The following is a 24,201-nucleotide window of genomic DNA, read 5'->3' on the forward strand; positions in this document are numbered from 1 at the left end:
GCAATATTGCTAAATCATAATCTAAATTAAACTCCATCTGCCACTCTAGGGCTCCATTTCCTCCACAATGAAAGGTATTTTCAATGTGAAAGTGAGAATTTGTCTCCAGAAGGACGGTGAAGTGATCACTCTAACCTTTTATTTGAACCAATTCTTTGCCTAACAGGATTCAATTAGGCAAAGAGTTTATACTCAAGGAAATAACTTTGGACTTAGGGCACTCCTTTCAGATTGTAGCAAAGACATACTGTCTGATAATTTTTTTTCCATTTATAAAATCTGTATTTTTAAATACCAATTCAGGAACAATTTCAAACATATAAAATCTCTTCTTCATACAATCATGTTAAGTTTATTTTATGTAACAGGAAATGCACACACATTTTACATGAAAGCCCTGTACTAATATATGTTGATTCAGCAAACGTTTTGAAGAAGGATCTAAATCCTTTGTTAACATTTGTGGGCGGCACGGTGGCACAGTGGTTAGCACTGCTGCCTCACAGCGCCGGAGACCCGGGTTCAATTCCCGCCTCAGGCGACTGACTGTGTGGAGTTTGCACGTTCTCCCCGTGTCTGCGTGGGTTTCCTCCGGGTGCTCCGGTTTCCTCCCACAGTCCAAAGATGTGCAGGTCAGGTGAATTGGCCATGCTAAATTGCCCGTAGTGTTAGGTAAGGGGTCGATGTAGATGTAGGGGTGTGGGTGGGTACGCTTCGGCGGGGCAGTGTGGACTTGTTGGGCCGAAGGGCCTGTTTCCACACTGTAAGTAACCTAATCTAATCTAACATGAAGCTCTGAGCCAAACCAGTCTCACTCAGAATAACAATCTCTATGGGCCTTCCTTGGTCAAAAATGGAATGATTTCCTCTTCAAATTTAGACCATTACAGATCTTGGTATCTCCATTTATTCTCACCATAAAACCAATAGACAACAATGGGTTTCTTCCACACTTAAATTTCTAATGTAGCATTTCCTGCAGAGAATTGTGATCTATTCAAGTGCAATTCTTATCTGAACTTCTAGACTCTCTTGCTGTCTATAACCTAAATGTTTTTTCATTCAGTTCATGCCTTCTCATTTCTTTCTCTTTTTTGAAGTTGAATTCCAAACATTTGCATCTCCTTGTTCTATCTCAAGCTGCTTCATCTGTAACTTAATTGAGCCAACTCAAGCTGTTTCATTTGGCATGTTGCATATTGATAAGCTTGCTTTGACTACTGTGATGCATAGCTCTGTTCATGAAGTGTTATGTCTCTGCTTTGGCTGATATACACATCATTCTGGTATAATGTGCATTTCATCAACATGGATTGGCTCTTGTTGTTGTACCTTCTCATGGTCTTGTGTGGTTACATTTGGCTTGAGGTTGTATTCTAAAACTGCTGTATCCATTATTAAAAATTAACAATTAACAATTCCATTGATGATTATTCAGGACTCCATGGTATTGCTCTCAAATTGAGTACAACTCACTCATTCCCAGTTTGGATTCTTATGCATTCGTGACCTCTGGGTCTAAACTGCTTTTTAATTTCTCTGTTCAATTAAGGATTGATTCTCCACTCTATCACCTGTTTAATGACTGCCTCCAAGATGAATTTCCTGAAACCCTCAAAATTAGCAATTGAAATCCATTATCCAATGCCACTTCTTCCAAGAAACCCTGTATCACAAAGATCCATCTTAGTGCTTGAATAACTGAGTTTACTTTGAGTTGAATGAAGGCTTGCCACCTTGAGTCATAGAGATGTACAACACTAACAACTCATCCATGCTGGCCAGATACCTTTAAATTAATCTAGTCTCATTTGCCAGTATTTGATCCATCTTCCTCTAACCCTTCCTATTCATGTAAACATCCAGATGCCACTTAAATTTTTTAACTGTGTACAAGCCTCCACTATTTCCTCTGTCAGCTCATTCCATACATGCACTACCCTTTGCATGAAGATGTTACCCCTTAGGTCCCTTTTAAATCTTTTCCTTCTTACCCTAAACTTATGCCCTCTAGTTCTGGAATCTCCCAACCTTGTCTATTTACCTATCCATGCCCCTCGTGATTTTATAAACCTCTATTAGTCACACCTCCAAAGAAAACAGTCACAGTTTGTTCAGCCTCTTCCTCTAGCTCAAACCCTCCAACCTTGGCAACATCCTTGTAAATCTTTTCTCAACACTTTTAAATTTTACAACATCCTTCTGATAGGAGGACGACCAGAATTGCACGCAATATTCCAAAAGTGACCTAACCAATGCCCTATACAGTCACAACATGATCTTCCAACACCTGCACTCAATGCTCTGACCAATAAAGGAAAGCTTACTAAGCACCTTCTTCACTATCCTATCTATCTGTGACTCCACTTCCAAGGAAGTGTGAACTTGCACTCCAAGGTCTCTGTTTAGCAACTCTTCCCCCAGGACCTTACCATTAAGTATGTAAGGCTTGCCCTGATTTGCCTTTCCAAAATGCAGCATCTTACGTTTATCTAAATTAAACTTCATCTGCCATTCCTCGGCTCATTTGGCTCATCTCATCAAGATCCCTTTGTCCTTGGAGGTAACTTTTTTCACTTTCCACCTCCCCTCCAATTTTGGTGCTATCTGCAAACTTACTAACTACACCTCCTATGTTCACATCCAAATAATTTATATGAATGACGAAAAGCAGTGGACCCAGCACCAATCCTTGTGGCACACCCCTGGTCACAGGTCACCAGTCTGAAAAGCAACTGTCCACCAGTCTACCATGAGGAACTTTGTTGAACGCCTTACTGAAGTCCATATAGATTATGTCTAATGCTCTGCTCTCATCAATCTTCTTTGTTACTTCAAAAATCTCAATACATCTTGAATAATACTTGACTGGGGACCAAGTCCATTCTTTCTCTCTAAAATTCAACCAATCCCAAAGCTAACCTTTCCTGTGACCTTTTCAAAAAAATTGATGAAATCATTGTCTCTGTAGGCACTTGGCTATGCATGGTACAAGTTTGAAATGATACAGTTAGTCCCTGTATGTCTTATTGTTAAGCTCTTGTTTTGCCCGTCAAACCTTGATGATCCTATGAGTTTCTATAGGGTTTTTTTGTATCGACTTTGGAATAACAGTTCCTGATTGTGTACCAATACTTTTTACATATTTGTTAAGTATTATTTCTGCATATGGCATATGGACTTAGACTGTGACGCTATTTAGTAACAACATTGCAAACAACATTGCCTGACCTTGGCATATTTATTAGATTTTTGATCTCCACTAAAGTTTGCTTTCATTTGTAAAGTGTTGACTCTAGGTAAAGAATTAACTCCATTTTTTTTTCAACAAGAATAAGATCATCTTTTACTGCTAGATCTTCAGCTGCTCTTGAGAGTACATCTGCCATGATTTCCACCTTTGTTATGACAAAGATTATTCCATGGTTCTATATCATCAGCCTAAATCTGAATATCTGTATGTGTCAAGGCTTGTTGAGGTTTCTTTTGATCCCAAAGTGTTACCTATGATGTGATCCATTTTGAATTGGAATTTCTATCCTATGAGGTAGTTGGTGAACTTTTCACATATTCAAGCAACAGCTAATTTTTAAAATTTGTTTATTGGATGTTGGCATAACTCGTTAGTCACCTTTTCATTACCAGTGCCTAATTGTGCTGGAGAGTGTGGTAGTTAATTGCCGCCTTGAATCCTTGCATTCCATGAAGTTAGATACTCCCACTATAATGTTAGAGAAGGAGCTCCAGGAATATAACACATGACCATGAAGAAACGACAATAAGTTTCCAAGTCAGGAAGCTGAATGTCTTGGAGTGAACATGCAGTGCTGATGTGTCTGTACATTTGCTTTGTTTGCAGCTTTGAAAGGTGGTGTTGAAAGAGGCTAGGTGAGTTTTTGGAGAGCATCTTGGAAACAATCCACATTACTTCTATTGTGTGTTAGTGGTGAAGGGAGTGAATGTTGAAGTTAGTAGATGAGGGCCAGTCAAGTGGGCTGCTGTGTCCTGGATGGTGTTGATCTCCTTGAATTTTGTTGGAGCTACAATTATCCAAGTGAGGGAGAATTTTCCATCACATTCCTGATTTATGTCTTGTAGATGATGGACAAGTTTTGAGGGTACAAGAGGTGAGTTACTCACCACAGAATTCCAAAGGTTTGACCTGCTCTTTTAGCCATTGTGTTCAAAAGACTGGTCTAGAGAAATAGCCATGTTTGTTATTGTTTGGATCACAGATGAAATGCAGTTGACAATTTAAGAAGCAAGTATTGTTTGGGCTGATGTGTGGCAAGTAATATTTTCGCCACCTGATTGGAGGTGCAGTAGGCAGAAGACAGGCTGCATGTAATATAATAATGCTGAGAAACAACAGTTCAGATCCTGACCACAAAGAACCTGGACAATTTTAGCAATTACCTGAGAAATTAGGCATCTTCATTCCAAGGACACCCCATTGCTACTGCTCCCAGACAATCTGAGAGACAGAACAGCAGCCAGGCTTCATGCTGCCCTCCTCACCTTAGCTGCTGATCCCTGACTTCCTGGTGCTTGTATTTAGCTCCAAAAACAGCCACAACTTCCTGGCCCTGGTTGTCTTAAAACCACAACCCATAGAATCAAATTACCTATTGTTACCTGCATTCAAGCTTGTAAAAGATGGACACAGTGACTGTGTGTAACCTGGTGCAGTGATAGTGAGACACTGCGGCGTAGTGAGACGGCATGGGAGAGAATCAAAGGTGCCATGGTGGTGAGAAAGAGGAGAAGCAGATATTAAAAGAGAGATATGTATAAATTCCAAGGTACTGAGAGAAACATATATGCACACATTATTTAAGAGTGCAATTGAGTGAGACAGAAGCCAAGAGAGCAAAAGGGAGAAAGGGTGACTCTTAAAAAGTGAAAGAAAGTCAGAGGGAGACCTCCAGGATGTTGAGAGAGAGGGTCTCTGAAAGAGTGGGAGAGATGTACATTTGGAGACTCCATTGTTCTATCAGAGAGTTAAATACAAAAGAAATGAGAGAGAATGACTCCAAGGAAGTCTGAGAAATATGCATGGATTCCAAGGGGGATGGGACTCAGCTAGCAGGCGTACTGTAGATAGAAACTGGGCCAGATTTTGCAGCCCCCTACCAGACATGATTTCAGCAGGAGATGGGTGTGTAAAGTTAATGTAGGTCATTACTTTTCTGGGCATTCCGGCACTTGTCCCCACGATGCATGAGATTGATGGGCATTGAAAATTAACAGTCCATCTGCTGTGTCTAAGTACATTATTACAAGCCAATTGATCAGGATATTATGTTGACCATAATATGCTTGACATGGGCAGTCTAACAGGAGTTAAGCATTCTCTTTGTGGAGACTGGGTTGAAGAAGCAAGGGGCAGGGGTTGGTACATTGTTCATGATCTTTCCTATGCATGTTGGGGAACACCCCTCACAAGATAACACTTTCAACTTCATTCCTTGCTGTCTGTCATCTAAAACCCAGCCATCCCCCTTCCCCCATCTCTGGGCTCTTGGAACCCTCCCCTCCTCATAAAAACCTGTCTCTCACAGTCGTTTTTTATCCCAGCTTCTCTGTGCAGTCCTGGCAATACGTGTATTCAGTTTTGGTGTTTCTGAAACTGTTTAGAGGTCGTGGACAATCAGATTGCCATAATCCACTGAGAGCCAGATATCCTGTTGTCACCTTGTTTAGCCCAGCTGCAGCATGTTAAACTTGGGTTGCTGGATGAGTTTTTTTTTAATATGTTATGTCGACTTCCTTTCCAGGAATTTGGATGGGGTTGCAGGTTTGTTAACCAGTCTGCTCCCATTCCCCATCCCCATCCCCATCGGACTAAAGGAAACTGTAAAAGTTCTGAGTAAATGTAAATGGAATGGTTTGGGAAGTTGGGTAGTTTGTATCATCACTCTGCACCAAATTAACTTTTTTTTTAGGTTTTTGCTTCTTTTATGAGCTGATGTGACATTATATTGACTCACTGAATTTATATTTCGTTTTACTTCCTGACAATGTTTCTCTTAGTCAATTTATTGATCTGTTGAGTCATTGTGTGATATGATGTAATTGATAGTGAATGATCATTTTGGTGTTAACTTATTTTGTAAAGTGGGTTATCTTGTACTCTCAAAAAAAGAGCTGTAATACACCTGAGGAATTTTTTTTAATACAGTTAAAAAAGGGCTGTAACTGTCTGATCACTACTTCCTGTGCCCATGTGATGAAGTGCATTTGTTGTGAATTTATGGAAGGAATGAAAAAAAAACACATGAAAACCAAACTTTAAAAGTAGGTCCCCAAAATTTAAAAGTAGCCCTCGAAACAATCTCTAGAAGTACCTCTAAAGAAATGACTCCTCACAATCAGACTAGCTTTCAAAAATAGAGGGACAAAAGAAGACCTTTTAACTGCAAGGATGCTATAGCAGGTTAGTCAGAGAGAGAGAGAGAGAGAGCATTTGAAGCCAAGCTGGAGTGTTGATCTGGCAACGGGACATCTCCAGAGACTTGCATTGACCCCTGTAAGGGGAAAAGCTCCATTGCCTCCTGGTAGTAAGTGTCTGTAACTTGTCTGTAGCTCGCAAAACGGTCACACATGTACTGTCCTCTGCCCCATCACCATCCTATTTTCAGAATAATGGTCCAGGGTTAAATGGAACTGGGAAACTGACCTATCGGCTGTAATTGTAAAATTCAGAGCTTACCCATCTGTGTCTTACATTTTTATCCCTGATTAGGGTATCCCCATGTGATAGTAAGCTCCACATTTTAACTACTGTCAGTATAAAGAAGTTTCTCTTGAATTCCTTACTGGATTATCAGTAGGCATCTTTGTATCAATATTTAAAATGCAATATTTGACATCCAACATTGTGTGAATAACCATGGACTACTATAGCGCACAATGCAAAAATCTTCAGTGAATCAAGCAATATTTTACAACACTATATACTTGATGAGTTGGTGGAACAGTAATACAGTTGTTGGTGAAATAACCTAGAGGGACAGAGTAGCACCCTGTGGTCACATGTTCAAATTCAGCAATGGCTATTAGTGGAATTTGAATTCAATGAATCTGGAAAATAAACTGGTCTCAGTGAATGTAAAAATATGTCCGGTTCACTAACCTTTGGAGAAGGAAATATTCCATCCTTATCTGGCTTAGCTTTGGATCTGAAATCACATGGAGGCCATGTGGATAACCTGAACTGTCACCTGTGATGCCTTAGCAAGCCATCCAGTTTCATGGACAATCTGGCAACAAATTCTAGCCTTATCAGAAGTGCTAACATCCCATGAAGGAATAAAACCAAAAATGCATAGTCCATTTGAAAGTAACATGCAAGATGTGCCAAGCAATACTTCATATGGTGCATTACAGCTTGTATTATTCGACAACTTGCAATACAATACTATACAACATACACCATTGTACTGCAAAAACCAACACTGTACAATGCACCATTTGAACAATACATCTGTGTTTGACTGACTAAGTCAATGAGGTCAGCTTGAAGCATCTTATCAAGCTCTTTAGATATCTGTGAGATGCTGACACATGGGAAACAGATGTTGGGTTTGTACAGTAACACTGCCATTAGATTAATATAAATACATTAGATTCCATCCTTCAGGCATTCCTAAAGCACAGCCTGAATGTGGGAACATTTGCTAGAGGCCCTGTTTAGACTTTTGATTGGAATTGATTAATGTTGGGAAAGTGCAGCTCAACGCCTCACTTCATAACTCTAGTTTTAGGTTACTTGACTAAAGTTTCCAACTCTACAGTTGTTTTTGTAACAAAGTTCATCTGATCATTACTTGTGAAATTAGCATTGAATGTTTTTATATTACAAAAAGAAAAATCAGTAAAGTTATCATTGAATGCAAAATGCTCAATGTTTGTGTCTGGGGTTTCTCAAATTTGACCACAATATTATTTATTTCGTTTTTAAAATGTTGCTTTTATTTCTGAAATACTTCCCATCCACAGTACATTTTTCTCAGTTCACACTACTAGTCATATCCCATTGACTTTTCAAAACGTTTGATTCACACGTGAAGCTCTTTTGTCAGTAAAATAAATTTGCAAAATTAATTTTCTATCTCTCTTAAAGAAGGTAGTCATTTAAGTAATGTCTATAAGTTTTAATGTCAAGTACAGATCCTACAGTTCTGGTTCACTGATCAGTGGCAGCAAGGGATTCCAAGAAGTTCCATTCCAACATTTGCTTGAGTAAAATTTGCAACAAGGTCTGACCAGACGTCTGGCAGCAAGTGGAAATTTTCAGTCTTCACAGTACACCTCCAAAAGTTGGCAACAAGAATAGAAAGCTTCATTACAAAATATGCTCTTTAGAGATACATTAAGTTCCTTTTAAATGATGAGCTTTCATCAATGAGTTATAACTGCTGGGGTTATTAAAGAGGAAATGTTTTCATGATAAAGTATTTGGAAATTTTATTTTATATTGAGGTCCACGTAAAAGGCTGAGATCACAGTACAGACTATCATCAAAGGTAAAAGGAGGTGAGAACTGTCTCAAAGCAATAATTTGTGATGCACAGCTTTTTTTTTAGACTGGAGGAAGATATCCCATAGTGTCTCTTTGGGGTCAGTATGGGCACCGCAGCTCTTTTTTGATAGCTATTTATGACTTGCATTTAGATATACAGGACAACACTTCAAAAGTTCACAGGTAACATGAAACATGGAAACAATGAGAAGGATAATAACAGTTGTCTGGAGGGCATAGATTAGTGAATTGAGTAGACACCTAACAGATGAACCTAAGCACATGAAAATGATGGAAGGAATGGATAAGGGCATCACAAATGAAGTGGTAAAGAAAATACAAAAACAGAGGAACCGGGAGAGTGTATGTATAATATCTTTTAAGGTGTATTGAGAAGATTGTTAAAAGTGCATGTAATATCCGTGGCATTATAGAACAAGTAAGTATACTAAACTTTTATAAGTTGCTCATTTGGCCTCTGTGTAGTGTTGTGTTCAGGCACTAGATACCACACTTAGGAAGAATGAGAGTGCCTTGGACAGGGGAGGAGAAAGTCATTTTCTCTAGACAGTATAGAAAAGAGTTAAAGCAGGGATGTACTAAAATGTTACTAGGGTGAAAGATTTTTGTTATTTTGGCAGGCTGAATCTGGGTGTTTCCCTGAGAACAGAGATGGTTAAAGAGAGAGCTAGTAGAAATGTTCTAAATCATAAACATTGATAGAGAAAATGTTGCCATTCCCATAACATGGTCCATAACATGAGGAGACAGATTTAAGTTAATTAACAAACGAAGGCAGGTTGAGTCTCAAAACTTAAACACTTAGTTGTTGCCAACTGGAATGCAAAGCTTGAAATTAGAGGATGGTGGAAGGATTTTCAGACTAACACAATGGACTACAGAATTGTTCTGTTCTCTGCTCTGCAGTTTTATGATCCTACTTTATTCAATCCCACTTAATTTCATTAAGGCACTTTAGTATTATTTGTCATCTTCACACACACCATTTTTCTCCTATGAAAATCATGGGGAAGGCTTTGAAGGATTAACAAGTTAATCATTAACTTCTTAAATTACAACTTGAATGCCTTTTGTAGGAAACAAGAGTTGGAGTAGAACTTGAATCCAAAGCTTTGGATTAGAGTCCTACTGAGCCACAGGAACCTATACTTGTTGTGGTGCTTCAACATTTTGAAGATTTGAGAGGCTAGTTTATTTCACTGAAGGAAGGAACAGTATAAATTATACTCCAATACCAGAAGGAAAGAAAAGCCATACCTCTACTGTGATTATCACTGAAATTGAATAATGTACATAGTAGCCGAACTCTTTGTATATTAAAACAAAATGAGAGAACTATACTCATTCAAATACACTTGAATGATTTATTTATCTATTTGAAGAGATTGTTACTATGCTTCCCTGTTGTCCTAATGGACAACTACTGAGGTGGAATGGTATTTAACTATATATTCAAAATGGTTAGGTTGAATTCCAAGCTTGTACTGAATTACATGCCATCAGCTGTGACAGCATTAAGGCACCTTACTGTTTGAAGAAACATCAGCTAAGGTCACCATCCAATGACTGCTGTGCAACAGTTTGTGAACATTTTGCATGTTGGGTGAGAAAATACTTTTGCATTTGATTCCCATCGTACTGAATATCCTATTAATGTTTAATGGCTGAGTTCATATATAATAGCCCATCATTGAGTTGAAGGACCAAAGGGTGCCTGTAAAACTGTAGACCATGAGAATGACTTCAAAGTTTATATCTTTCCATCTGAGAGTTGATAGGGATGTAGCCTCAAAATTTTGGTGAGATTGAATGATGTCATCTGCTGCACTTCTTTGGCAGCTGAAAGTGCAAATTCTGGAAAGGCAAAGTTTGCCTCAAAGGTCTTGCATGGAATTCTCCCTTGCTAGTACAAGATAATTTCTGCTGATGCCTGGTTTATAGTGCTGGAGTTTGTTTTGAAGCTTTTGAAGCTATACATAGTCATGATCGAGAATTCCTGACCACAGCAGATGTTGCTGTTTGCATCAATCATCATCCACAGTTTCTCACTTGTCACAGTTAATGTTGAAAGCTTGTCCCTTTTGACAGTATCCTTAAATCAGAGTTTTGGATACTTGCTGATCTCTTGATGCAGGTTATCCTCTGATGTGGAATATCCCTGGAGAAAGGGCTATCTTCCATTCTGTGCACATGCCCAGGGATATCTTTGCTTAATTAGTGCTCTCACATATGACATGCTTAGCTGAAAAAGGACTGTTTCATTCATGGTTCTGTCTTTCTACTCAATGCTGTGGAAGTGTTCTGGAAATAGTTATTATTGAGCTCGAGAATCCTGATGAAGATTACACCTGAAATGTCAACTCTCTTCCTCCTCAGATGCTGCCTTTCCTGCTGTGCATTTTCTAGTGCCACACTTTATTGACTCTGACTTCTCCAGCACCTGCAGTCCTCACTATCTCATGGCTATTATTGAGCCTGTTTTCTTGGTCAGTATGAGTTGTTCGAGCTTCACTGCTATACACAAATATGCTCAGTACATAGCTGTACAGATAAGCATCTTGGGCTGACAGTTAAAAACAAAGTACTGCAGATACTGGAGATTGTCTTTGTCTTTGTCTTTATTTCAAAAGTGCTGGAGAAACTCAGCAGGTCTGATGAAATCTGTGGTGAAATGAACAGAGTTAGCCCTTCACCTTTTAACAATTGTAGGGTCTGAAGAACAGTCATAGTGGACTGTCTTCATTTCACTTGAGGCTGACATATTAACAGTGAATTTGTCTGTTCTGAAGCCTCATTATGCCTCCAGTTAATATATTCTGTTAGTTAGTCGATATTGCTTTCCTGCCGTGACCTTGAAAAACTCTTGCTGGTGATACAGATGAGTGAGATTTCTCATTTTGTGGCAAACCTTTTTGATTACCATTGTTCTTGTTTAATGTGATAACGCCTGCACCACACACATCCTGTGGGTCAGAGCCTTCATTCCAGCAGAGGATGAGGTGCTGATGGAGATGTAGCATCTGATGAGACAATCCATACTGGAGAAGCTCAGATTGTATTATGTCCTTTGCAGCTGCTTTCCTTGCTGCTGAGGAATCAATGACTTTTCAATCTCAATGAGAGAGAATTCTATATCAATCACGTGCATGACAAGTAGCTGCAGTAGATCATCCAGCACATGTAGAAAAATATTCATCACACGAATATATCTTTAAAATCATATCTATCCACCAAGCTATTGTCTGTTCCTGTTCGTGATTAGTTCCCCATTTGCATCTTGAAATAAACAACTATCATAAAAAGATTAGTTCTCAATAGAAACTCTGCTAATTGTTTAGGGTTGTGTATCTCTGTAGCCGCAGTGAGAAAACAGCTGTTATTTTATATACTTTAGCTTCACTGGACTGCAGTTAAACATATCCCAAATCCCTCTTGTGCAAGAGAGAATTTAACGGCAATTGGATTGTACATCTGGAGGATATGTAATGTTTTTAAAAAATAACGTAGTCTAATACCAAACAGCTTGGAAGAATAGCACTGAAAATGTGTTGCTGGAAAAGTGCAGCAGGTCAGGCAGCATCCAAGGAACAGGAGAATCGACGTTTCAGGCATCAGCCTGATTCCTGAAGAAGGGCTTATGCCCGAAACGTCGATTCTCCTGTTCCTTGGATGCTGCCTGACCTGCGCTTTTCCAGCAACACATTTTCAGCTCTGATCTCCAGCATCTGCAGTCCTCACTTTCTCCTCCAGCTTGGAAGAATAATCATGGATATCAGGGTATATATTTTAATTTTTCAATTTTAATGCCATTTTTTAAAAAAAAGTTGTCAGCAACAAAATAGAGCATAGCCACTGAAAAAGAGCATTGAATTAACACTGCATACAGCAAGTGCATCAATAAGTTGTAGAGTTTAGGCAAAGCAGTTTTAGGCAAAATCCACCCTAGAATAGCACTGGAGGAAGACTCCTGAGCCAGAGCTCATCCATTCTGACTTTCTTTCTTTCTTTCCTTCTTTTTTTCCTTCTTTCTTTTTTCTCCTTTTTTTTTCCTTCTTTTTTTTCCCTCCTTTTTTTCCTTCTTTCTTTGTTTTTTTTAGATTTTCTTTTCTCCTTTTACCTCTGAAGGGAGCTCAGTTGGGGAGGCCACCCATGGTGGTGGTGGCAGTGGCTGGAGGCTTTGTCAGCTGGCCATGAGGTGCCTGGGGAGAACTCTGGCGGCCAGCCACATCGTGACTTCTTCAAGATTTGGGGTGTGAATGCATCTGGGGACCCAGAGCGGTACATGATTAGGATTCTAGCAGGAGAGTTTGAGTGCGGGAGCAGGCAGCCCAGGGCGGTAGGTGGCAATAGTGGGTGAAGGTAGGGTGGAGTGGCCGATTGACCGGAACAGTTGGTGGTGAGAGCGAGAATCAGCAGCCTAGGGCAGCTGGCAGAGGCAGAAACAGGCTGCACAATGATGAAAGCAGGCAGCCAGCAGTGGAGGCAGAGACAAGATTAAGCCCAAAGCAGCAGAAATAGAGTCCTTGTGAGGAGTGTGAACTCAACATGACCAGGTGTTTATGGATTGTGGTGTGGAACTCTTAACTGTGTTGCTTTGTTTTTCCACCTTTTAGTAGGAAGGACTGAAATTTTAAACTTTTAAGCCTTGTTTTCCTTATTTTTCTGCTTTTCACATAAGATTCTGTACCTAGGTACCTTTGTTACTAAAATGGCGCCATACATGGTGACTAGTAAACTTTTCACTGTACTTACGTGAGTACATGAGATAATAAATCTAATTCTATAATTCAGTTCAATGCGTACAATTTCCAAGGATTGCCGAAAGCAGTGACTGAGATACAGCTGCGGCTAGATGAAGAACCGCCTGGAATCTATCAATCAGCTGATACTGAAGAAGGAAATCTGGCACCTGGTTTACAAATCTATAATACCAACCAAAGGCCCTGGCAGAAGTCCCATTCCAAAGCCTCCAACTGTGAACTCAGCCCAGAAACTTTAATTTAGTACAAAACAGCCAATAGAGCCAAAACAAGAAAACAGTGCACTCTCAGTTCTGAAGATCAAGATGTAAGATTAGCTTGGATAAAGATAAGAAATAGCAATGTTTTAAAAAGTCTCTTGTGGGAGTAGTTTCTGGAAAGAGTATACAGAATGAAATAATGGAGTCTTGTGTGAAAGGTACAATGATAACCATGCATGACTTTAATTTATGTATAGATCAGACATATCAGATTGGCAAAGGTAGATGGCTGGCAAACAAGTAGGCTGCTCTGTTTTGAATGGTGCCAATGTTCAGTAATTTTGGAGCTACTTTCAGCCAGGTAAGTGCAAAGTATTACAGCACACTTCTGACTTGTATCTTGTAGAAGATGGATAGGCTTTGGAAGTTAGGAGGTGAGATATTCTCTGAAATATTCCTAGTCTCAGAGCTATTCTTATAGCTGTTGTATTTGTATGGCAGGTCTAGTTTGGTTTCTGGTCAATGGTAACCCTAATTCTCTGGTTTGAATTCCATTTGACAATTTTGTGCAATCTGACCAGACCATTGATGTTTTCCTATAGACTGCAGCTTTCTTCCTTGCAATTAATTATATGGCAAGTGTTTGATGATCTGTGATATCCTTCATCAAGAACCTTTCATTGAAGTCAGTGTACCAGATGTACCACAAAATATACCAACTGTACCAAACAGTGTTCAGTGCTTCATCCAGCAATACTTCATCTAGAATAAGTATCCCAGTGCATTTGCTTCTGCAATAAGATGCCATGACACAACTGCTGAGGATATGACAACCTCTAAATATGCAACTCTGGAAGCTAAATATGCAGTGGAGTTGCCTGGGTACTGGCCAGCCTATTCATGCAATTTGTCAGATTGATAAAGAATATGTATTTACAAAGATGCTTTGTAGTTACTATAGCTACGTTTTAGCATTGAATGGCATTTATTGTCTTTAGCTATCCCTCCTAGATAATCTGCACTGTTCTATTTAGATACTTCCTATCCTTAGAACCCTACAATCTTACTCTTCTACTGTTGCCAAAAGAACTCCAGAGATGCTTTCAAGAATCTGGGAGCTATTCCAGCTGTGACACCCTTGAGCCTGCTACTGTTTTAGGATTCCTTGTTGAAAATGGATCCTGTGCATTTAAAAGTTGTAACATACTTTTTTTTTTCCATCCTATCAGGTGTGGCATGCCAGATTGGATTTTCTGTCCCAGAGGTGGTAAGAACATACATGCATGTACATTAGGAGCAGGAGTGGGCCACTTAGTCCCTCGAGCCTGCTCCATCGTTCAATAGGATCAGAGCCAGTCAAATTACTCCACTTCCCATCCTCAATAACCTTTCACTTCTTTGCTCATCAAGAATCCATCTATCTCTGCCTTAAAAATATTCAAAGACTGCTTCAGTCAACTTTTTAAGGAACAGATTTCTAAACACTAAAAACCCTAATTCTAGGCTGTCCCATTAGAAGAAACACTTTTTTTCCCAAATGAATATTATCAAGACCTCTCAGAATTTTCTATGTTTCAACCAAATTATGGCTCACTTTTCTAATTCCGGTGGATATAAGCCTAAACCTGTCCAATCTTTCCTAATCACACAGCCCACACATTTCAGGTTTTAATCTGGTAAACCTTCTCTAAACAGCCTCCATCACATTTCTACCTTTCTTTAAATAGGGAAACTAGCACTGGTCTCAATACTGCAAATGTGGTCTCACGAGTGGCTTGTATAGCTGAAGCTTGACCTTCAAACTTTTGTATTCAATTCTTCTCACAATAAATGAAACCTTTCTACTTGCTTTTCCAAATACTTGTCATACCTGCATGCTTATCCCTTGTGAATCACACCCAAGGGCACCGAGATCCCTCTGCATCTCAGGGCTGTGAAATCTCTCACCCTTTAGATAATATGCCTCCCTTTTTTTAAGGTTTACTGTCCGAATAGGCAATTACGCATTTTTTCCATGTTATATTTGGCCTACTTTTCACCTCCAAATGTTGCCCTCACAATTTACTTTCCTACTTGTGTCAGCAGAAAATTTAGCAACCATACTTTTGTAAATTGTAAAAGGTTGAATTCTGAGCATTGATCTGTGGCACACCATGGGTGGCACAGTGACTCCGTGGTTAGCACTGCTGCCTCACAGCACCAGGGTCCCAGGTTAAATTCTAGCCTCAGGTGACTGGCTGTGTGGAGTTTGCACATTCTCCCCATGTCTGCGTGGGCTTCCTCTGGGTGCTTTGGTTTCCTCCCACAGTCCAAAGATGTGCAGGCCAGGTGAATTGGCCATGTTAAATTGCCCATTGTGTTAGGTGCATTAGTCAGAGGGGGGTGGGTTGCTCTTTGGAGGATCAGTATGGACTTGTTGGACTGCAGGGCTTGTTTACACACTGTAGGGAATCTAATCTCATTTAAATCTTGTCAACTGGAATGCATGTTTACTCCTTCCTTGGCCAGACAATATTGTATACATGTCAATATGCTATCCCCAACATCATTAGCTTTTATTTTCTGCACTAATGTTTGATATGTCACTTTATCAAATTCCTTTCGGAAATCCAAATTCAATATTTTTACTACTTCCCCAATATCTATGGCATATTTTACTTCCTCTAAAGAAAAACTGCAAAAATTGGTTAGATATGATTTCCCTTTCACAAAATCATGTTTACTTTGATTACTTCTAACTTTTCTAATGTCCGCTCTAATATCTCTAATGTCTTGAATCTTGATAGGAAAGCCTATACTTTCCTTTTCTGTTTCCTTCCCTTATGAATGAAGGAGTTGCACTTGATATTTTCCAATGAAATGGAACCTTCTTCAAACCTCGGGACTTTTGGAAAATTTTAATCAAGACATGAACTATCTCATTGCGCAAGCTTTTAAGACCTTAAGATGAAGTCCATCAGGATCCAGGGACTGGTCAGCCTGCAACTCAATAATTTACTCCATGCCATTTCCCTAGTAATTGTAATTTCCCTCAGTTTCCCCCTCCTTTCATTTCCTAAATTTCAGCAATTACTGGAATGTTACTTGTATCATCTACAGTGAAGACTAATTTAAAATACCTTATCAATTCATCTGTCACCTCCATACATTCTTAGAGCCAATGTTCATTTTGCTGAGCTTTTCTTTTTTAATTATTTTGTAGAATTTTTGACCATCTGTCTTTATATTTTCTAGGTAGCTTTCTCTCCTACTTTATTTGCTTTCCCTCATTCAATCTTTCAGTCATCTTTGTTTTATTTAATATGCTGTCTCATCTTCCGATGTGCCACCTGTCTTTGAGAAATTGTACAAAGTTAAAAATCACACAACACCAGGTTATAGTCCAACAGGTTTAATTGGAAGCACACTAGCTTTTGGAGCGATGCTCCTTCATCAGGTGATGAAGCTCCGAAAACTAGTGTGCTTCCAATTAAACCTGTTGGACTATAACCTGGTGTTGTGTAATTTTTAACTTTATACACCCCAGTCCAACACCGGCATCTCCAAATCTTGAGAAATTGTATAATTTTTCTTTAAGTTTAGTTCTATCTTTAACTTTCTTTAAGTTTGCCAAGGATGATGGGCCTTTCCCTTGGATTCCCTTTCTTATTAATGTATCTAATGCATGTATTCTGCAATATCCCCATAAGTGCCTGCTACAACATCTCTGTTGACTAATCTCTCCACCTAAATTTGCCAGTGTATTTTAACTAGTTCTGTTTTTATGCCCTCATAATTACTCTTCTATAAGCTTAAATAACTAGCCATGAACCACTTTTCTCACCCTAAAGCTGAATGTAAATTCAATGATGTAATGGTCACTGCTACCTAGAGGCATGTCACTTTTTATGGTAATTAATTAATTCTGTCTTGTTATAGAAAACCAGAAATAGTATAGCCTCCTCTCTTGTTGGCTACAGAAAATGATTTCCTAAGAAACTAGCATAATTACATTCTATGAACTCAGTACCTAGGTAAGCTTTGTCCTTCTGTTTACTCCACTTTTATATACAGGTTATAGGCCACCATGTTGCCATTATTTCTTCCTCTATATTTCATCCTACCATGTGTGACTGTTTGGGGGTTTCCACAAGTGACATCTTACCTTTATCATTTGTCATTTGTCATTTTTACTTAAACTGCTTCTACTCCCTGTTTTACTGAACTTAAATAATCTTTCTCTATTGTGCTCATACCATCGTTAATTAGATTCCTATCTTTCCTAAATATCATACACCCTTCAATTTTCAGATTCCAGTCTCTGTCATCCTACAGCCATGTTTCTGTGATGATTATTAGATTGTACTTATTTAGTCTTATCAGTTTATCTGTTTTATTTCAATTGATAGATGCATACAGTTAGAGAATCTTTACTTTTTATCCTTTTATGATTTTTGTAACCTCTCACCTCATCTACTGTTTGATTTATATTGCCTGTCCCTACTTGACAAAGTCTGTTTATTATTGCCCATGTAAATAAATATCTCTCTCCCCTTGTCTGTATTCATTGATTTACCATATCTTTCAAAATATGATTACTTGCTCCCACAATTTCTTTCCAAACTGTGCTGCTGCCCTAGTTATCCTGCCTCTGGAACAGTTCTTTCCAAGGTTGTTGGGGAGAGTGAAAACCAAGGCAGAGGCAGTTACCTTTAATCATATATTGTATGATGTTGCAAAGTACAGCCATATATTGTATAACAATGTGTAGCCACATGTCAAAATCAAAATGGAGTGTAATAAAGGGGCTTTATGGGATTTAGCTGCATCCCTGCAGACATTCAGTCCAAGGTGACTAGGGCACTTCCCTACTCTTCGCAGGGGAGTGCTGTATAACTGGTGCAGGAGATAAATCTACAATTTGGGGGTGGGGGGGTGGGGTGAAGGGATGATGATCTGGTAGATATCCTGAGATCAAAGCTTTCAATGGACTGATTAGAGTTATAGAGATGTACAGCATGGAAACAGCCTTTAGTCTAACCTGTCCATGCTGACCAAATATCCCAACCCAGTCTAATCCCACCTGCCAGCACCCTGCCCATGTCCCTCCAAACCCTTCCTATTCATATACCCATCCAAATGCCTTTTAAATGTTGCAATTGTACTTGCCTCCACCACATCCTCTGGCAGCTCATTCCATTCACATACCACCCTCTGCGTGAAAAAGTTGCCCCTTAGGTCTCTTTTATATCTTACCCCTCTCACCCTAAACCTATGCCCTCTAGTTCTGGACTCCCCGACCCCAGGGAAAAGACTTTGTCTATTTATCCTATCCATGCCCCTCATAATTTTTGTAAACCTCTATAATGTCACCCCTCAGCCTCCAACGCTGCAGGGAAAACAGCCCCAGCCTGTTCAGCCTCTCCCTGTAGCTCAGATCCACCAACCCTTGCAACATGCTTGTAAAAGTTTTCGGAACCCTTTCAAGTTTCACAACATCTTTTCCGATAGGAAGGAGACCAGAATTGCACGCAGTATTCTAACAGTGGCCTAACCAATGTCCTGTACAGCCGCAACATGACCTCCCAACTCCTGTACTCAATACTTTGACCAATAAAGGAAAGCATACTAAACGCCTTCTACACTATCCTATCTACCTGTGACTCCACTTTTCAAGGAGCTATGAACCTGCACTCCAAGGTCTCTTTGTTGAACAACGCTCCCTAGGACCTTACCATTAAGTGTATAAGTCCTGCTAAGATTTGCTTTCCCAAAATGCAGCACCTCGCATTTATCTGAATTAAACTCCATCTGCCACTTCTCAGTCCATTGGCCCATCTGGTCCAGATCCTGTTGTAATCTGAGGTAACCCTCTTCACTGTCCACTACACCTCCAATTTTGGTGTCATCTGCAAATGTACTAACTGTACTGCTTATATTCACATCCAAATCATTTATGTAAATGACAAAAAGTAGAGGACCCAGCACCGATCCTTGTGGCACTCTGAGTCACACACCTCCAGTCTGAAAAACAACCCTCCGCCACCACCCTCTGTCTACCTTTTGAGCCAGTTCTGTATCCAAATGGCTAGTTCTCCCTGTACTCCATGAGATCTAACCTTGCTAATCAATCTCCCACAGGGAATCTTGTCAAACGCCTTACTGCAGTCCATATAGATCACATCTACTGCTCTGCCCTCATCAATCTTCTTTGTTACTTCTTCAAAACACTCAATCAAGTTTGTGAGACATGATTTCCCACGCACAAAGCCATGTTGACTATCCCTATGAGTTACACGGTAAACTTGATTGGATGTGTATGTCATCAATTAATGGTTTGTAACAGTCAAGGTTAGCAAAAAATTAAATGTATTCAGTGAAGAAATTTAATTTTTACCTACCTTGGTTGCATGCACCCCTCTTGTGTAAATAATAAACCTTTTGATGATTGGATTGGTCCTGGGTGTCTAGTGATTCTTGGATCCTTTGATTTCTCCTTTGAGTGTAATAGTCCTCCATTTCCTGAATATTGGTGTGAGTGCCCATGAATTGGAGCACCCTTCTCCCACACCTGTCTTTGAGCATGTGTTCATTTTTGTATATTTATGTATTTATACTTTTTTAATTTGAAAAGGGGAGGGTGAGAAAAGAACTGTTTTAAAAATCAAGGATGCTGATGGTTTAAAAGCAAGTAATTTGATATTTATTGTGAACACTGAGTTGCAACTATGTTTGCAGACAACTTAGAGTCGAAGGATTGTGCACAGATGGAGCTTTTGCATAGCAGCAAGATGATTTGGTTTTGTGAACTCGTGACCAGTTATTGATGACAGAGGTTTCTGCTTGCCAGCAACCACGTAATTGATTCTCCAGTAACTAACCACTTGGGTTTGGGAATCAAGTCACTGCGAAGCCGTCAGGTCTCCACCAGCCAGGTATCCTCTTTGTTCTCTGAGTAAGTCTCTTGAAGCCTGAAGAAACTCAGTTTATCTTTCCTTCTGTGGCTGCTGTGCGTCATGATTTTTAATAATACCTTTTAAAGAGACCTTTTTTATAAGTAAACCAGCCACCATGCATCTCTCACTAAACAATGAAAGCTTCTCGGGAAGGACGATTTGAGAAATGGCATTCTGACCAGAATAGGAATCGTAAGATTCATATCCGCAACCTGTGGGCAGGAATCACTGAACTGTTATTCCAATTTTATCCTCCATCCTTAACTTTTTTTTTTCGGTATCTGTGTGCGTGTTTCTAAGGGGATTAGAGTTTTAATTAATCCTGTTATAGTTCAACAATTTGTAATTGTATACCTATAGCTAGAGTTGAGCCACTTGTAATAAATAGGCATTTTAGCTAAATATAGGAATCTGCCCCTATCAACATTAGTCTACAAGACAGTTAATTAGGGGATCTTTGTGTACTTATTAAAAATTTTTTACTATTCTGGTCACTCTGGGAACAGCAGGGTTTGATTTTCAGTGTGCTACGCAATGATTTGTAACACCATCTTCTTATAATGACTGGGCAAAACTTCTTCCACTGTCCTACCTCGATCGTATTTACACAGACCACGATGATTGGATCATTCTTCTCCACTGTTAGTTTCTCTTCAGCCCTGGGCTGATGTTCCAAACCCTGGCACTAGTAGGCAACAAAGTTTGACATTCTCTCTGTGCTGCAAATAACAACAACATTGTCATGGTAATAGGGAACAATATAATGACATTCTGTTTTACTTTCCCATACTAGAATGCTTACTGTAATGTGGTGCTATGGTCCATTAGCTCATCCACCCCGTAGCCCGCACTTACCAAAATAATTTGAAAGAATCTCAAACTTGTTGTATCTTTACAAAGGCTGAGGCTCGTGCACTCCTCACCGCCTGAGTTCTGTCTGTCTCCTTTATAGTAACAAACTCCTTTTACCAGTCACCAAATCAGAAGACTCTGTCTTAAGGGCTGTGACTTTCTCCTGGATCCAGTTGTCCAGATAATTCTGCACCTTCCTGAAGTGTCATTGCATCTGCAGTTTGGCCTCCGCTCATAAATTCTGATCCAAAACTGCTCAAGCTGCAAACCCTAATGAAGACATGTGTGACCTGGACTTCACTGATATGCAGGATCTCTCACATTCTGTAATTGTAACAATCATCTTCCCTGCCATGCTCATTGTGTTTTAATTCATTGTTTTACTCAATTATTTAGTTTCCATTTGTTAGATTTAATTAACCTTGCTATTTTCCTATAACCTATTAAATTTTAAAAATAAAACAAATCTTACCTATTTAACGTATATGATAAAAGCAAATTACTGCAGATGCTGGAATCTGAAACCAAAAAAGAAAAGAGCTGACGTTTCGAGTCTAACTGACCCTTTGTCAAAACTAACTGACAAAGGGTCAGTTAGACTCAACGTCAGCTCTTTTCTCTCCTTACAGATGCTGCCAGACTTTTTTAGTTACCTACTTAACAGATTACCAAGCAGCAAACTCGCCAAACAACGTGAATAAAAATCAATTCCTAAAGGTAAGAAGTTGGAAAAAAGCAAAGTACATCTTTTCCCTCAATCCCCTAGCCACACAACTACCAGCACTGTGTTCAAAGTCAGACTCAGGACTAAGTCTTGCAGACATGCTTCTGTTTTTTTGTTTCTGAATCTGAAAGATTAGCTCAACCTGGGTACAGAAGAAAACAGTTTCAACTGGTCCCCTCAATCAGGGGAGGGTGAGGGTCAGCAGAGCCATTGGGACCTTTTGAGTGAGAGGCTTTTGGAGTAAGTTGCAGAACTCAATTCTTACAGTGATGAGTCCTGTAAGAGGAGAGAGGATGGAGGGTCACAGGAAGAACCCTGTATGGCTCGCAACCCAGTAAAGAAGGAACAGATGTTTCAGGTGGGTCACCAGGGAGGTGGTTGGTATATGAAAGGCCTAATGAACAAACTAAATTCACCAATTTATTTTGTATAATATCAACCGGTGGCACGGTGTCTCAGTGGTTAGCACAGCGGCCTCACACCATCAGGGACCCGGGTTTGATTCCAGCCTTGGGTGACTGTGCAAACTCACATAGACATTCTCCCCGTGTCTGCGTGGGTTTCCTCCAGGTGCTTCAGTTTCCTTCCATAATCCAAAGATATACAGGCCATGTGAATTGGCCATGCTAAATTTCCCATAGCATTAGGTGCATTAGTCAGGGGCAAATGGGTCTAGGTGGGTTACTCTTCAGAGGGTCAGCGTGGACTTGTTGGGCCAAATGGCCTATTTCCACACTGTAGGAAATCTAATCCGCACTAACCTCATTTGATTTTAAAAGGGCTACACTCAAATGGGTGCAAATTACTACAGATGATGGAATCTGTACTGAAAACATCAAATGCTGAAGATCACAACAAGTCAAAGTGTACACCGAGAGAGCAAGCTAACATTTCGAGTCTAGATAGCTCTTCATCAGAGCTGAAATGAAGTGAGGAAGGGAACAGTATTTATGCTGTAGAAGGATGGGGGTGGGGAGAAGGTGGGGGTGTGGTGGTGTTGGTGGTGGTGGTGGTGGTGGTGGTGGGGTGTAGGGTGCTGGTGGAGAAAAGATGTTAATAGTTCAGATTAAGTGATCAGAATGTGAGAATGGCAGATGATGGTGTACCTAACTGTCAGACTTGAAAGTAGAAAGCCCAACTGCAGTGAGGGTGGTGGAGGGAAGAGAGGACATGATGAGAGAGAATGTTCCCAACTGGAGGAACAACATCTCATCTTCAGACTCAGAACTTTACAGCCTTCCTGACTTAATATTGAGTTCAACACCTTCAAATTGTGAACCAACTCTCATTTCTTCCTTTTAGCTTTACTTAGAGTCATAGAAATATACAGCATGGAAACAGACCCTTCGGTTCAATTTGTCCACACTGATCAGATATCCTAACCTAATCTAGTGCAATTTGGCCCATATCCCTCTAAACCCTTCCTATTCATATACCCATCCAGATGCCTTTTAAATGCTGTAGTTGTATCAGCCTCCACTACTTCCTCTGGCAGCTCATTCCACACACCCAACACCCTCTGCATGAAAAAATTGCCCCTTGGGTCCCTTTTATATCTTTCCCCTCTCACCTTATAACCTGTCCTCTAGTTCTGGACTCCTCCACCCCAGGGAAAAGTCCTTGTCTGTTTATCCTATCAATGTCCCTCATGATTTTATAAACCTCCTTTTTAAGGTCACACCTCAGCCTCTGACACTCCAGGGAAAACAGCCCTAGCCTATTTATTCTCTCCCTGTTTAGCCGCTCCCTGTAGCTCAAATCTTCCAACCCTGGAAATATCCTTGTAAATCTTTTCTGAACCCGTTCAAGTTGCACAACTTCCTTCCGAGAGGAAGGAGACCAGAATTGCCCACAATATTCCACAAGTGGCCTAACCAATGTCCTATCCAGCTGCAACATGACCTCCCAACTCCTATACTCAATGCTCTGACCAATAAAGGAAAGCATACCAAATGCTGCCTTCACTATCCTATCTACCTGTGACTCCACTTTCAAGGAACTATTTAAACCTGCACTCCAACGTTTCTTTGTTCAGCAACGCTCCCCAGGACCTTACCATTCCAAAACCCAGCACCTCTCATTTATCTAAATTAAACTGAATCTGCCTTTTTCTCAGCCCATCTGATCAAGATCCTATTATACTCTGAGGTAACCTTCTTTGCTATCTACTACACCTCCAATTTTG

General features: G+C 39.9%; 1 long non-coding RNA gene across 1 annotated transcript in view; it reads left to right on the forward strand.

Annotated features, from left to right (window-relative positions):
- Positions 1-24,201, forward strand: part of LOC140491379 (uncharacterized) — a 265,303-nt gene that overhangs the window by 167,041 nt on the left and 74,061 nt on the right. The gene's annotated exons all lie outside the window — the stretch shown is intronic.

The sequence above is a fragment of the Chiloscyllium punctatum genome, chromosome 19 (genome assembly GCF_047496795.1).
Source record: "Chiloscyllium punctatum isolate Juve2018m chromosome 19, sChiPun1.3, whole genome shotgun sequence".
Lineage (NCBI taxonomy): Eukaryota > Metazoa > Chordata > Chondrichthyes > Orectolobiformes > Hemiscylliidae > Chiloscyllium > Chiloscyllium punctatum.